Source organism: Bos taurus, chromosome 5 (genome assembly GCF_002263795.3).
Source record: "Bos taurus isolate L1 Dominette 01449 registration number 42190680 breed Hereford chromosome 5, ARS-UCD2.0, whole genome shotgun sequence".
NCBI classification, from domain to species: Eukaryota; Metazoa; Chordata; class Mammalia; order Artiodactyla; family Bovidae; genus Bos; species Bos taurus.
In genome coordinates this window covers 100,965,416-100,982,160 of record NC_037332.1, presented here as the reverse complement: position 1 = coordinate 100,982,160, position 16,745 = coordinate 100,965,416, and positions in this window count along the sequence as shown.

Here is a 16,745-nt window from a genome sequence, read left to right as displayed (position 1 = left end):
TTGAAGTTAGAGGTTATTTTTTGCCTTCCTGCTCTGGGCCTGTAGCTCTTCATTAGCAAGGATGCTCCCCACACTGCACCACATCCATCCTCTCCTCCCACACGCAAAGTAATGGGGTCTACTAATGGGATCTAATAAACTAGTTTACTTTGTTTAGAAAGTGGTTTTATTCACATATACACATGACTATACATAGATTACTAATAATAACCTACTTAATAGCACAGGAAGCTCTATTCAGCACTCTGTAATTACTTATATATGCAGATGACAACACCCTTATGGCAGAAAGGGAAGAATGACTAAAGAGCCTCTTGAAAGTTGAAAGAGGAGAGTGAAAAAGTTGGCTTAAAGCTCAACATTCAGAAAACTGAGATCATGGCATCCGGTCCCATCACTTCATGGAAAATAGATGGGGAAACAATGGAAACAGTGGCTGACTTTATTTTTTGGGCTCCAAAATCACTGCAGGTGGTGAGTGCAGCCATGAAATTAAAAGACGCTTATGAAGCAACTGACAAACAACTAATCTCAAAAATATACAAGCAACTCCTACACCTCAATTCCAGAAAAATAAATGACCCAATCAAAAAATGGGCCAAAGAACTAAATAGACATTTCTCCAAAGAAGACATACAGATGGCTAACAAACACATGAAAAGATGCTCAACATCACTCATTATCAGAGAAATGCAAATCAAAACTACTATGAGGTACCATTTCACGCCAGTCAGAATGGCTGTGATCCAAAAGTCTACAAGCAATAAATGCTGGAGAGGGTGTGGAGAAAAGGGAACCCTCTTACACTGTTGGTGGGAATGCAAACTAGCACAGCCACTATGGAGAACAGTGTGGAGATTCCTTAAAAAACTGGAAATAGAACTGCCTTATGATCCAGCAATCCCACTGCTGGGCATACACACTGAGGAAACCAGAAGGGAAAGAGACACGTGTACCCCAATGTTCATCACAGCACTGTTTATAATAGCCAGGACGTGGAAGCAACCTAGATGTCCATCAGCAGATGAATGGATAAGAAAGCTGTGGTACATATACACAATGGAGTATTACTCAGCCATTAAAAAGAATTCATTTGAATCAGTTCTAATGAGATGGATGAAACTGGAGCCTATTATACAGAGTGAAGTAAGCCAGAAAGAAAGACACCAATACAGTATACTAACATATATATATATGGAATTTAGAAAGATGGTAACAATAACCCTGTATACGAGATAGCAAAAGAGACACTGATGTATAGAACAGTCTTATGGACTCTGTGGGAGAGGGAGAGGGTGGGAAAATTTGGGAGAATGGCATTGAAACATGTATACTATCATGTATGAGATGAGTCGCCAGTCCAGGTTTGATGCACGATACTGGGTGCTTGGGGCTGGTGCACTGGGACGACCCAGAGGGATGGTATGAGGAGAGAGGAGGGTTCAGGATGGGGAACACATGTATACCTGTGGCGGATTCATTTCGATATTTGGCAAAACCAATACAATATTGTAAAGTTTAAAAATAAAATTAAAAAATAAGTAAATAAATAAATATACTGTGGCAGGAAAATAAATAAATAAATAAAAGACGCTTGTTCCTTGGAAGGAAAGTTATGACCAACCTAGACAGCATATGAAAAAGCAGAGACATTACTTTGCCAACAAAGGTCCGTCTAGTCAAGGCTATGGTTTTTCCAGTGGTCATGTATGGATGTGAGAGTTGGACTATAAACAAAGCTGAGCACCAAAAAATTGATGCTTTTGGACTGTGGTGTTGGAGAAGACTCTTGAGAGTCCCTTGGACTGCAAGGAGATCCAAGCAGTCCATCCTAAAGGAGATCAGTCCTGGGTGTTCAGTGGAAGGACTGATGTCAAAGCTGAAACTCCAATACTTTGGCCACCTGATGCTGACTCATTTGAAAAGACCCTGATGCTGGGAAAGACTGAAGGCAGGAGGGGAAGGGGACAACAGAAGATGAGATGGTTGGATGGCATCACTGACTCTATGGACATGAGTTTGGGTGAACTCCGGGAGTTGGTGATGTACAGGGAGGCCTGGCGTGCTGTGGTTCATGGGGTCGAAAAGAGTCGGACACGACTGAGCGACTGAACTAAAGTGAACTGATCTGAATGACCTATATGGGAAAAGAATCTAAAAAAAAGTGGATATATGTGTATGTATAACTGACACTTTGCTATACAGCCGAAACTAACACAACATTGTAAATCAACAATACTCTGGTAAAAAGTATTAAGAAAGTGATTCCAGGAGGTTCTTAAAATCAAATGCTAAGGATGCCTCTTCTTTCCTATATGCAGAAAAGGGAAGGATGCTTGAAAGAGCTAGGTATTCTGAATCCTTCCTTCAATTCATTGCTTTGAGGTCGTGTGTATATGTCAATAGAACTGCTTTCTAAACAAAGTAAATTGAGATGGGAACTTCATTGGGAATGCCTTTTTTTAAGCTCTCAACTGGTTTGTTCTGTATGAATTCTGTGTAATGGATTTTTCTATGGTTTCACTATCAAATATACTCTATTATATTTTCTGATCTGTTCAGCGATCTTTCAAAATTTGTTTGGTAGCTTCTCAGTCCCATTATACATCATGTATTTAATTTGCCCTCTTGAACCAGATTTTGATCTTGAACTTTTATTGGTGCTATCCTTTTAAAAATGATCATATTTAACATATTTCAAGAACTAAATATATAATTTTCAATTTTAATATAACTTAAAATTTTTAGAAGAGATGCAAGAATAGTACAAAGAACTCTTGCATAGACTACCAGATTCACCAAGTGTTTACATGTTGCCCCATTTGCTTTGTTAGTCTCTCTCGTGCTTTTCCATCCTCCCTACACACACAGGCATACACGTTTATTTTGAACAATATGAGGGTAGGTTCCCCTTTACCACTAAGTATTACTGCTAAGTACATCAGTGTGTATTTCCTAAGAATAAAGACATTCTTATATTAGTACAGTATAATTATCAAAATTAGGATCTATAGCACTTTTTTCCCTTTCCCAACCATGGAAACCAAGTCAGAGTGACACATTGCAATTAGTTGTCATTTTTCTTTATCATATTTGACCTTGACATTTTGAAAAGTACAGGTCACTTATTTTGTAGAATGTCTCTCATTTTGGTTTGGTCTGATGTTGCCTCATGATTTAGGTATGCATTGCTTGATAGGACTAAGAGAGAAATATTGTGTCACACTCAGGATCCCATCAGAAGACAGACACCACATAAGGGATTTTAAAGGAAAAATTTTGTGTAAAGAATTGTTTCTTAGTAAAAAATAATTACTAAAAGGGGTGAGAGAGGACTGTAATAGTTGTGCAGAAGTCAGAACTACAAAATATAGCTACAGCCTTGAGGGCTGAAATTGAGTTAACAAGAAAGCGACTTAGAAACCTAAGGTAAGTGCTACCTTGCCAACCACATGGGAGAGATTCAGACCTTTGAAAAAAGAGTGTGGTTCCTGCCACAGGAATTTGCAGGTGACTGATGATATGACAGAAAAATTGCCAGAGGGCTTGGGTCACTAGGTGAACTGTCAGTGGGAGCCTCTTTATGATGGCTTCTTTGTCCTTTTGACTGGTCCCTGTAATTTTTTGAGCAGTTTTTTTACTTTTGGGTATATAGATGTTCCATGTGGGTCTTGAACTTTTCTTACCCTAGTATCAGTCATATCTCAAAGGGGGCCTGGTTCCTTTTAGTGGAGAAGGGTATTGAGAAACTGAGATCTGATTACAGTGCATGTTTATTGTTACTTGTGATCATTGCTTTTGCCTTTCTCAGAAGACAGGAAATCTATATATCTTGCCAAAGGTGAGAAATCATCACCAATTATATTCAGTATATTTATATGTTTGCTCATACATGAGAAAAATACAGGAAGTAGTTTTATAGCTGGTAAAGAAAGTCTACTAATTAGAGTTCAATATTTGTTTAAAGCTTTATTTTTTGTTGTTGCAGTAAAATGTATAAATCATGAAATTCACAACTGTTAAGTATATAATTCAGTGAATCTTGATAAGTGCATCACAACTATCAGTTCAGTTCAGTTGCTCAGTTGTGTCTGACTCTTTGAGATCCCATGAATTGCAGCACGCCAGGCCTCCCTGTCCGTCACCAACTCCCGGAGTTTACTCAAACTCATGTCCATTGAGTCGGTGATGCCATCCAGCCATCTCATCCTCTGTCGTCCCCTTCTTGTCCTGCCCCCTATCCCTCCCAGCATCAGAGTCTTTTCCAATGAGTCAACTCTTCACATGAGGTGGCCAAAGTATTGAAGTTCCAGCTTTAGCATCAGTCCTTCCAAAGAACACCCAGGACTGATCTCCTTCAGAATGGACTGGTTGGATCTCCTTGCAGTCCAAGGGACTCTCAAGAGTCTTCTCCAACACCACAGTCCAAAACCATCAATTCTTTGGCGCTCAGCTTTCTTCACAGTCCAACTCTCATATCCATACATGACTACTAGAAAAACTATAACACCCTCTAATCCAGATTTAGAAAAATTTCATCACCCAAGATAATTTCTTCATGCCCCTTTCCAGTCATTTCTCCTAGGCCTAGAGGCTCTGAAATTTTTACCATAGATTAATTTTGTCTATTCCAGAATTTCATATAAAATTGAATTATATATTGGGTTGGCCGAAAGGTTCATTTGTTTTTTTTCTGTAAGATGGCTCTAGTAGCACTTCAGTTCAGTTGCTCAGTCGTGTCCGACTCTTTGTGACCCCATGAATTGCACCATGCCAGGCCTCCCTGTCCATCACCAACTCCTGGAGTTCACCCAAACTCATGTGCATCGAGTTGGTGATGCCATCCAGCCAACTCATCCTCTGTCATCCCCTTCTCCTCTTGCCCGCAATCTCTCCCAGCATCAGGGTCTTTTCCAATGAGTCAGCTCTTCACATGAGGTGGCCAAAGTATTGGAGTTTCAGCCTGAGCATCAGTCCTTCCAATGAATACCCAGGACTGGTCTCCTTTAGGATGGACTGGCTGGATCTGCTTGCAGTTCAATGGACTTGCAAGAGTCTTCTCCAGCACCACAGTTGAAAAGCATCAATTCTTCAGCGCTAAGCTTTCTTCACAGTCCAACTCTCACATCCATACATGACCACTGGAAAAACCATAGCCTTGACTAGACAGACCTGTGTTCTCAAAGTAATATCTCTGCTTTTTAATATGCTATCTAGGTCATAACTCGGAGAAGGCAATGGAACCCCACTCCAGCACTCTTGCCTGGAAAATCCCATGGATGGAGGAGCCTGGTGGGCTGCAGTCCATGGGGTCGCTAGGAGTCGGACATGACTGAGCAACTTCACTTTCACTCTTTACTTTCATGCACTGGAGAAGGAAATGGCAACCCACTCCAGTGTTCTTGCCTGGAGAATACGAGGGACGGGGGAGCCTGGTGGGCTGCTGTCTCTGGGGTCGCACAGAGTCAGACACGACTGAAGCGACTTAGCAGCAGCAGCAGCAGTAGCAGGTCATAACTTTCCTTCCAAGGAGTAAGCGTCTTTTAATTTCATGGCTGCAGTCACCATCTGCAGTGATTTTGGAGCCCAGAAAAATAAAGTCTGACGCTGTTTCCACCGTTTCCCCATCTATTTCCCATGCAGTGATGGGACCAGATGCCATGATCTTCGTTTTCTGAATGTTGAACTTTAAGCCAACTTTTTCACACTCCTCTTTAACTTTCATCAAGAGGCTTTTTAGTTCCTCTTCACTTTTTGCCATAAGGGTGGTGTCATCTGCATATCTGAGGTTATTGATATTTCTCCCGGCAATCTTGATTCCGGCTTGTGCTTCTTACAGCCCAGCGTTTCTCATGATGTACTCTGCATAGAAGTTAAATAAACAGGCTGACAATATACAGCCTTGATGTACTCCTTTTCCTATTTGGAACCAGTCTGTTGTTCCATGTCCAGTTCTAACTGTTGCTTCCTGACCTGCATATAGGTTTATCAAGAGGCAGATCAGGTGGTCTGGTATTCTCATCTCTTTCAGCATTTTCCAGTTTATTGTGATCCACATAGTCAAAGGCTTTGGCATAGTCAATAAAACAGAAATAGGTGTTTTCCTGGAACTCTCTTGCTTTTTCCATGATCCAGCAGATATTTGCAATTTGATCTCTTGTTCCTCTGCCTTTTCTAAAACCAGCTTGAACATCTGGAAGTTTACAGTTCACTTATTGCTGAAGCCTGGCTTGGAGAATTTTGAGCATTACTTTGCTAGCATGTGAGATGAGTGCAATTGTGTGGTAGTCTGAGCATTCTTTGGCATTGCTTTTCTTTGGGATTGGGATGAAAACTGACCTTTTCCAGTCCTGTGGCCACTGCTGAGTTTTCCAAATGTGCTGGCATATTGAGTGCAGCACTTTCACAACATCATCTTTTAGGATTTGAAATAACTGGAATTCCATCACCTCCACTAGTTTTGTTTATAATGATGCTTCCTAAGGCCCACTTGACTTCACATTCCAAAATGTCTGGCTCTAGGTGAGTGATCACACCATCATGGTTATCTGGGTCATGAAGATATTTTTTGTATAGTTCTTCTGTGTATTCTTGCCACCTCTTCTTAATATCTTCTGCTTCTGTTAGGTCCCTACCATTTCTGTCCTTTATTGAGCCCATCTTTGCATGAAATGTTCCCTTGGTATCTCTAATTTTCTTGAAGAGATCTTTGGTCTTTCCCATTCTATTGTTTCCCTCTATTTCTTTGCATTGATCACTGGTGGAGGCTTTCTTATCTCTCCTTGCTATTCTTTGGAAGTCTGCATTCAAATGGGTATATCTTTCTTTTTCTCCTTTGGCTTTAGTTTCTCTTCTTTTCTCAGCTATTTGTAAGGCCTTGTCAGAAAACCACTTTGCCTTTTTGCATTTCTTTTTCTTGGGGATGATCTTGATCAGTGCCTCCTGTACAATATCATGAACCTCCGTGTCTATCAGATCTCTTCCTTTGAATCTGTCCCTTCCACTGTATAATCATAAGGGATTTGATTTAGGTCATACCTGAATGGTCTAGTGGTTTTCCCTACTTTCTTCAATTTAAGCCAATTTTAAATTAATTTTTTTTTTTGTATAATTGAGTCAAGGTCAGTTTTTTTCCCATGTTGATATATAGGTCTTCCAGTAACATTTGTTGACTTTTCTTTCTCCTTAAGTTGCTTTGTACATTTGTTGAAAATCAGTTGACTGTATAAATGTGGTTCTATTGCTAGACTTAATTCTGTTCCATTGATCTTCTTGTTTATTATTATGCCAACAATACGCTGTCTTGATTCTTCTAATTTTATAAGTCTTGAAGTAAGCTAGTGTAAATCTTCCTTTTATTTCAAGATACAGAAATATAATAGAATTCTATATCACCAAACTACTATTTAATAGAAAAATCTGTAATCACTTTTAAAAATCCAGATGTATATCAGAATTATCTTGGAATTTTTTTGAAAAATACAAATGCCCAGGTATTATAGCTTTTTCCCTCCAAAACTCCAGATATGTTTCTAACGAGCAGCCATGTTTAAAAACAACAGGACTATATGATGATCTTTATTTTTATCTAGCTTGTTTCACTTTTTTTATTTCATATTCAGTAATCCCATTTTAGTTTATGTTTTCCAGTTTCTCCATCTATTTTTTTTTTATGTTCTTTCTCAAGACTTTATGAAGCATAGTAGAAAAGCTTTTGTATACATATATATAAATAGTATGTATAAGATATATTTTAGAAAATTTATGAATTTTTGCCTAACTAAAAAATTTATGATATTTTGATTCCACTTACTTGACTTAGTATGAATAGAATGGTAGATGTCTAATTAAAAAAATATATGCAAGAAGCAACAAAGGTTTACTGTATAGTACAGGGAACTATAGTCAATCTCTTGTAATAAGCTGTAGTGGAAAGTAATCTTAAAAATAATATATGTGTATATGTTTAATTGAATCACCTTGCTCTGCACCTGAAGCATTATAAGTCAACTATACTTCAATAAAATATATATATTAAGGAAAAAAAGTTTATCAGTCAATAATCTTATCAAAGAACCAAATTTTGGTTTTGTTAATTTTTCTATTGATTGGTTTTTAAAATTTCTATTGCTTGGTTTCTATTGCTGCTTGATTTCAGATTTTAAAATTCTGACCTTTCTTCTGCTTACTTTGGTTTTAATTTGCCCTTCTTTTTCTATTTTCTTAAACTTGATTATTTATTTAAAGTCTTTCTGCTTCTGTATTCACTTATAGCTTTAGAATTCCCTCTAAGCCTCTGTTTTAGCTGTGTTCTACAAATTTTCCTATTGTGTTTTTATAATAATTAATATTTTCAAAATTTGACCCATGTATTATTTAGAAATACGTGCATTTTTTTTTTTTTTTTTAGATGTACAAAAAGTCACCTTAATTACTCTGTGCTGTGGATAGTTGCTCAGTTGTGTCTGGCTCTTTTTGACTCCATGGACTGTAGCCCTCTGTCCATGGAGATTCTCCAGGCAAGAATACTGGAGTGGATAGCCATTCCCTTCTCCAGGGGATCTTCCCAACTCAGGGACTGAACCCAGGTCTCCCACATTGCAAGCAGATCCTTTGCTGTCTGAGCCACTAGGGAAGCCCAAGAATACTGGGGTGCCTATTCCTTCTCCAGGGGACCTTCCTGACCCAGGAATTGAACTGGGGTCTTTTGCATTACAGGCAGATTTTTTTACCAGCTGAGCTATCCAGGAAGCCCATGATTGGCATATATCATTGTGTAAATTTAAGGTGTGCAACCTGATGATTTGATACATATTTATGTTGTGAAATGATTACCACAGTAAAGTTAATTTCTAAATCAGTCAGCTCACATACTTACCTTTATTTTTTTATGACAGGAATAACATTTAAGATTTACTCTCAGCAAATTTGAAGTATACAATACAGTGTTGTTAGGTATAGCCACTATATTGTACTTTAAATCTCTAGAATTTATTCATCTTGTAACTGGAAGCTTGTACCTTTTGACCAACATCTCTCCATTTCTCCTTCCCTGGTCCCTGACAGCCACTGTTATACTTTCTCTTTCTATGAGTTCGGGGTCTATCCATGTTGTCACAAGTAGCAGAATTTCCTTCTCTTGTTTTATGGCTGAATGATATAAAGATCTTCATGACCCAGATAACCATGATGGTGTGATCACTCACCTAGAGCCAGACATCCTGGAATGTGAAGTCAAGTGGGCCTTAGGAAGCATCACTATGAACAAAGCTAGTGGAGGTGATGGAATTCCAGTTGAGTTATTTCAAATCCTAAAAGATGATGCTGTGAAAGTGCTGCACTCAATATGCCAGCACATTTGGAAAACTCAGCAGTGGCCACAGGACTGGAAAAGATCAGTTTTCATCCCAATCCCAAAGAAAAGCAATGCCAAAGAATGCTCAGACTACCATACAATTGCACTCATCTCACATGCTAGCAAAGTAATGCTCAAAATTCTCCAAGCCAGGCTTCAGCAATAAGTGAACTGTAAACTTCCAGATGTTCAAGCTGGTTTTAGAAAAGGCAGAGGAACCAGAGATCAAATTGCCAATATCTGCTGGATCATGGAAAAAGCAAGAGAGTTCCAGAAAAACATCTATTTCTGTTTTATTGACTATGCCAAAACCTTTGACTGTGTGGATCACAATAAACTGGAGAATTCTGAAAGAGATGGGAATACGAGACCACCTAACCTGCCTCTTAAGAAACCTGTATGCAGATCAGGAAGCAACAGTTAGAACAGTTAGAACAGACTGGTTCCAAATAGGAAAAGGAGTACGTCAAGGCTGTATATTGTCAGCCTGTTTATTTAACTTCTATGCAGAGTACATCATGAGAAACGCTGGGCTGGAGGAAGCACAAGCTGGAATCAAGATTGCCAGGAGAAATATCAATAACCTCAGATGTGCAGATGACACCACCCTTATGGCAGAAAGGGAAGAAGAACTAAAGAGCATCTTGATGAAAGTGAAAGAGGAGAGTGAAAAAGTTGGCTTAAATTCAACATTCAGAAAAGTAAGATCATGGCATCTAGTCCTATCACTTCATGGCAAATAGATGGGGAAACAGTGGAAACAGTTTAGTCAATTGAACTGAACTGAACATACATGCATACATACGTATATGTATATATAAATGTGAGACAGATATATGTCTTACATTTTCTTTAACCATTCATTAATTGATGGACACATGTTATTGCCATGTCTTAACTATGAAAAATGATGCTGCAGTGAACATGGAGGCACAGTATCTCTTTGAGAATGTGACTTAATTTCCCTTGGATATGTCCCCAGAAATGGAATTTCTGGATCATATGGTAGTTTTATTTTTAAGTTTTTGAGGAACCTCCATACTGTTTTTCGTAGTGGCTGAACCAATAGTGTTATTCTGTTACCTTACTAAAAATATCATTCTGTTGTCTTTCTCTTTTTTGGTTTCTGATGAAAATTCAGCTACCATTCATGTCATTGTTATCCTTTGTTAATGTGTTATTTTAGTCTGACTGCTTGCAACCTTTTCTCTTTATCCTTGGTTTTCAGCAGTTTTATCACATTATTCTTTATGTGTGATATTCCTTTTATCCTCATTGGGATTCATTTTCTCATAGCTGTTAAGTTTTGCACTATATTTGGGGATTATTTGACCATTAATTCTTCAAATTCTTGTGCTTCTCTATTATATTTCTCCTGTATTTCTAGAACCTTATAAATATAGCACTTACATTACACTACTTGACATTATCCTACAGGTCACTAAAACTCTGGGAACTCAAGAGAAGTTCATTTCTTCTTCTTTTCTTCATATTAGATAATTCTTAGCAATAGATCTTCACATTCACTGACTTTTTCTTTTGTTCTCTCAAATTTGCTGTTAATCTCATTTAAAAAAAATGTTAAAGTAAAAATTTGTGGATTTTTTTTCTGTTTTAGAATATTCACTTGGTTCTATTTTATAGTTTCTACTTCTCTGCTGAACTTCTTCAAAGTTTCAAAGATAGTAGAAAGCATTCCTTTATACCCTTCACCCCACTCCCCCAATGTCAACATTTAAATAATCATGGTACATTTGTCAAAGCCAAGAAATAAACATTGCTACATTATTATTAACTAACTCCAGGTTTTCTTTGAATCTCACCAGTTTTCCATTATTATTTTTTTTCCTACTCCAGGATGTAACCCATTTACATTTAGTTTTTTACATTTGCATTTAGTTTTCCTTATTTTGTAGTTTTCTCTGGTGTTTTATGTGTTATGACCTTGATGAATTTGAAGAGTAGTGATTAGATATTCAGAATACTTCTCTTCATGGGAAATAGATGGGGAAACAGTGGAAACAATGTCAGACTTTATTTTTTTGGGCTCCAAAATCACTGCAGATGGTGATTGCAGCCATGAAATTAAAAGACACCTACTCCTCAGAAGGAAAGTTATGACCAACCTAGATAGCATATTGAAAAGCAGAGACATTACTTTGCCAACAAAGGTCCATCTAGTCAAGGCTATGGTTTTTCCAGTGATCAGGTATGGATGTGAGAGTTGGACTGTGAAGAAAGCTGAGCCCGAAGAATTGATGCTTTTGAACTGTGGTGTTAGGGAAGACTCTTGAGAGTCCCTTGGACTGCAAGGAGATCCAACCAGGACATTCTAAAGGAGATCAGTCCTGGGTGTTCATTGGAAGGACTGATGCTAAAGCTGAAACTCCAATACTTTGGCCACCTGATGCGAAGAGCTGACTCATTGGAAAAGACCCTGATGCTGGGAGGGATTGGGGGCGGGAGGAGAAGGGGACGGCAGAGGATGAGATGGCTGGATGGCATCACGACTCGATGGACGTGAGTTTGAGTAAACTCTAGGAGTTGGTGATGGACAGGGAGGCCTGGTGTGCTGCGATTCATGTGGTTGCAAAGAGTCGGACATGACTGAGCGACTGAACTGAACTGAACTGAGAATACTTCTCAGACTGTAGTGATTTGATTATTTTTCATGTTTGTCTGATGTTAAGGGTTTTGGTGAAATATACTTTAGTGATTAGGTGTCTTTCTCATTGCATCATGTTCAGGTACATGATATCAACAAGACATCTCTAATGGTTCACACTTTTAACCCTGTTCATGGGTTTCAGTTGTATATGCCAGGTTTCTCTGACATAAAATTACTGTATTTCACATCCATACCTTATTATTCAGAAGTGAGTCGCTAAGTCTTGCCAATGCTCAAGGGGAGAAGGAATAAATTGCACATCATGAGGCAGGAATATCTCCATATATTGTTTGGAATCTCTGTAAGGAAAGTTTTAACTTCTCCCCCATTTATGTATTTATTCAGTTATTTATTTAAATCAGTACAGATTTAGAGGAGTAACAGCATGATGGCAGAGAAGGAGAGTCCAACCTCTGTCCTTCCCACAAAGAACAACAATTAGACAGGTCTCTACTAACAAAAATTGCTCTGGGTGACCTCAGGAATTCACTTAAGAAGCATTAGCAACACAATAGAGCCAAAAACTTGAGAATAACCATGAAAAAAAAATGGTAGGAAAAACAGTTTCATTTTGCCTGCATCATTCCTTCTTTATGTATATGAAGGAAGTCAACTTCATGTTTATTAATCAACTAATTTCTGACAAAGGAATCAAGTCTGTACAATGGAGAAAGGATAGTCTCTTAAATAAATGATATTGGGAAAACTGGATTGTTTTTGTTGTTAGCTGCTAAGTCATGTCTGACTCTTTACAACCCCATGGACTATAACCTATCAGGCTTCTCTGTCCATGGGATTTCTACATGCAAAGGAATGAAATTGCACCCCCCCCCCCTACACACACACCTTTTTTTTTTTTACACCATGCACAAAAATGACTCAAAATGGATTAAAAAATTAAAAGTAAGATCTGAAACCATGAAACCCCTAGTAGGAAACATAGGGGGAAACCTCCTTGACCTTGGTCTTGGCAATGAGTTTTTTGGAATATACACCAAAAGCACAGGCAACTAAGCCAAAATAAATATGTAGGACTACAGCAAATCTACCTGGAGAGGGAAATGGCAACCCACTCCAGTACTCTTGCCTGGAAAATTCCATGGATGGGTGAGCCTGGGAGGCTACAGTCCATGGGGTCGCAAAGAGTCGGACATGACTGAGTGACTTCACTTTCTTTCTTTCTATAGTTCCTTTTGGAGGAGGAAATGGTAACCCACTCCAGTGTTCTTGCCTGGAGAATCCCATGGACAGAGGGGCCTGGTGGGGCTGTGGTCTATGGCGTTGCAGAGTTGGACACGACTAAGCAACTAACACACACACACACACACACAAAATCAAACTGTTTCTGCAGGGCAAAGAAAAATCAAAATGAATGGAAGTGTAAATTTGTATAATCACTATGAGAAAGAACATTGAGGCCCCTCAAAAAATGAAAAATAGAGCCACCATATGATGCAGCAATCCCACTTCTGGGTATGTATCCAAGAAAAAATCACTATTTCAAAGAGATACCCGCACTATTATGTTCTTTGCAGCATTACTCAAAATGACTGTGATATGGAAACAGCCTTTGTGTCTGGTGATAGATGAATGAATAAAGAAAATGTGAGATGTATGTATAAAAAGGAAAATTATTCAACTTTTAGAAAGAAGGGAATTCTGCCATTCTGCCACAGCATAGATAAACCCAGAGGATATTATCTAAGTAAAACTGTCTGCAGAAAGACCAATCTCACATGATCTCACTATTTGAAACTAAAAAGGTTGAACTCATAGTTACACAGGGTAGAAAGGTTACCAGGGATTGGTGGGTGGAGGAAAATGGGAAATATTGATCAAGGGTATAAACTTTCAGTTATAAGATGAGTAAGTTCTTGAGACCTAATGTATATCATAGTGATGACCGTTTACTTGAAATTTTCTAAGAGAGCAGATTTCAAGTGTTACCACCACTACATAACACACACACACACACACACACATGTTAACTATTGGAGGTGATGGATATTTTTATTAATTTTATTGTAATTATTTCACAATGAATATTTATATCAAAACTTTCACATTGTATATCTTAAATGTATACAATCTTTATTTGTTGAGAATAAATAAAAATAAGTTGCTGTGGATTCATAAATTCTTTTTTTTTAAATTCCTGGGTTATAATGCAATACATCCAATACTTACAATATAATCCAATTAATTTTGTTGCTCTTAATTGTTTCATTTTGGATTTCAGGAGCTTTTCCAGCACTAAAAGACTGAAAGATGCTCCAGGTTCATCTTGTGTATTTTCCATCCTGGGCCTAGAATTAGTCATTTCCTCAAGGAGCCCTGGTTCTTATGTTGCCTTCCTTTTTTCCTTCTTCCTTTTTTTTTTTTAAAAAACATCTTAACCATTTTAAAGTTTGTCGGTTCAGTAGTGTTAAGTATTGTTATGGACTGAATATTTGTGTCGCCTCCCACCCCCAAGTTCATATGCTGAAGGCTTAACCTCCAGTGTGGCTCTATTGGAGAAGGGCCTGTAAGGAAGTAATAATTAAGGTTAATGACTTCATAACAGTGGGGTCCTAATCTGAGCAGCTTAGTGTCCTTATCAGAAGAGACAGTACAGAGCTCCCTTGCTCTCTCTCTTTTGTATACCTGCACAGAGCAAAGGCCATGTGAGACCATAGTGAGAAGGTAGCTGCTGCAACCCAAGGTGGGTGGTCTCACCAGACCCCAGTTCTTCAGGCCTGTTAATTGTGGATTTCCAGTGTCTGTAACAGTGAGAAAATAAATTTCGATTGTTTAAGTCTATGGCATTTTGCCATGACAGCCTAGGCAGACTAATACAAGTATATTCACATTGTTATGTAGCCAATCTCCAGAAGTTTTTCGTGTTGCAAAACTGAAACTCTTAAGCCATTAAACAACAACCCATTTCTCCCCCTCCCCAGTTCCTGGCCACCACCAATCTATTTTCTGTTTGTATGAATTTGAATGTTTTGGATACTTCATACAAGTGGAAAGAATCACAAAGTGTTTGTCTTTTTGCAATCAGTGTATTTCCTTTCTGCCTGCAATGCAGGAGAGGCAGGAGATGTGGGTTCCATCTCTGGGTCAGGAAGATCCTCCCGAGGAGGAAATGGCAACACACTTTTCTTGCCTGGAAAATTCCATGGACAGAGGAGCCTGGCAGGCTATAGTCCCTGAGGTTGCAAAGAGTTGGACAAGAGTGAAGCAGAAACTAAACTAAGGCCTTCGAGGTTTATCCATGTTATGGGATGTGACAGGATTTTCTTCATTTTAAAGACTGAATATTATTTCACTGTATGTGTTTGTTGGGGCCCAGGGTAGACTACCCCCAAATGTGCCTCAGTGGCACATTGATTATTCTCAATTAAAGTTACTTAAGAAATGGCCTATTCAAGAGTGACTCTGTGGCCTTCCTCTCTGTCTCCCTGAAAGCAGGAAGTAAGCCTCTTCTGTGAAAGGAGTGCTTCCCACCTCTGGAGGTACTGATAGAAGTCCACCCTTATCACCAAAGACAGAATTTGGGGCCAAGAATCTCGTATAAACAAACCTTGTTACTTCTTTTATTTATTACCCCAGTGCCCAACTCTGTCTATATTCTTCACTGATTGGTCACTCAAAACCCAAGTTTCTTTGCCTTGTCAGCTCCTCACAAATTTATTGTTTCTTTGTCTGCGAAATATAAAAGCTGCCTGCTTTGGTCACCTCTTAGGTCCCATTTCTATGAATCCTCCATGTTCATGAATTAAAATGTTTTTCTTTCTCCTGTTAATCTGTCGTGTCAATTTTATTATTAGTCCAGCCACAAGTACTCTAGAGGGGTGTGTGTGGGGGATTTCCTCCTCCCCAACATATATATAGACCACATTTTGTTTATGTTGTCTTCCTTTTAAGGGCATCAACATTCATTCTCAAAGGCAGCTCAATTATTGGTGGATCTTTTTGTCCGGTTGTGCTTTGTTTCTTTGTTTGCCCTGGTCAGCACTGCACCACCACTGGTGCACGACCACAGAAGTTCATCTCAGCAGGGACCACAGAGTCTTGTTCTATCTGTGCATCTGGCTCTCGGCCAGGGACTTAGAGGATGAGCTCACATGATGGCTTTTGGACACCTTTCTCTGTGCCACTTTCTCATGTCAGTCACCCTGATCTGCAAATTCCAGGTATGTGAAAGACTGAAGGCAGGAGGAGAAGGGGACGACAGAGGATGAGATGGTTGGATGGCATCACTGACTCAATGGACACTGACTCAATGGACATTGAGTATGAGCAAACTCCAGGAGATGGTGAAGGACCAGAAGCCTGGCGTGCTACAGTCCATGGGGTCTCAAAGAATCAAACATGACTGAGTGACTGAACAACAACAAGCAGCTCAAGACTTGGATCTCTGCCTCCTCAGCTTCATGAGACTCCTGCTCTATTTTAGGATTCATTTTCCTGTTTTGGGCCGGAAAGTGGTCCTCAGCAGAATACCAGAGTGACCTTAGCGCTTACCTTTGTGCGTTGTGTTCTCTCAAGGGTCACAGTGCTGCCTGATCCATCCCTGAAAACAGCTGCCTCATGTATTTTGTCATGTAGAGTGTTTTGGCTGAAGGCCAAGTCCAGTATCACTCTGTCCCGGCCGGAAATAGAATTTTATTAGTTTTTAATTACTATGCTCTCCCTGTTTCTCTTCCCTCGCTTCTGTCTTTATACATTCTGACTTGG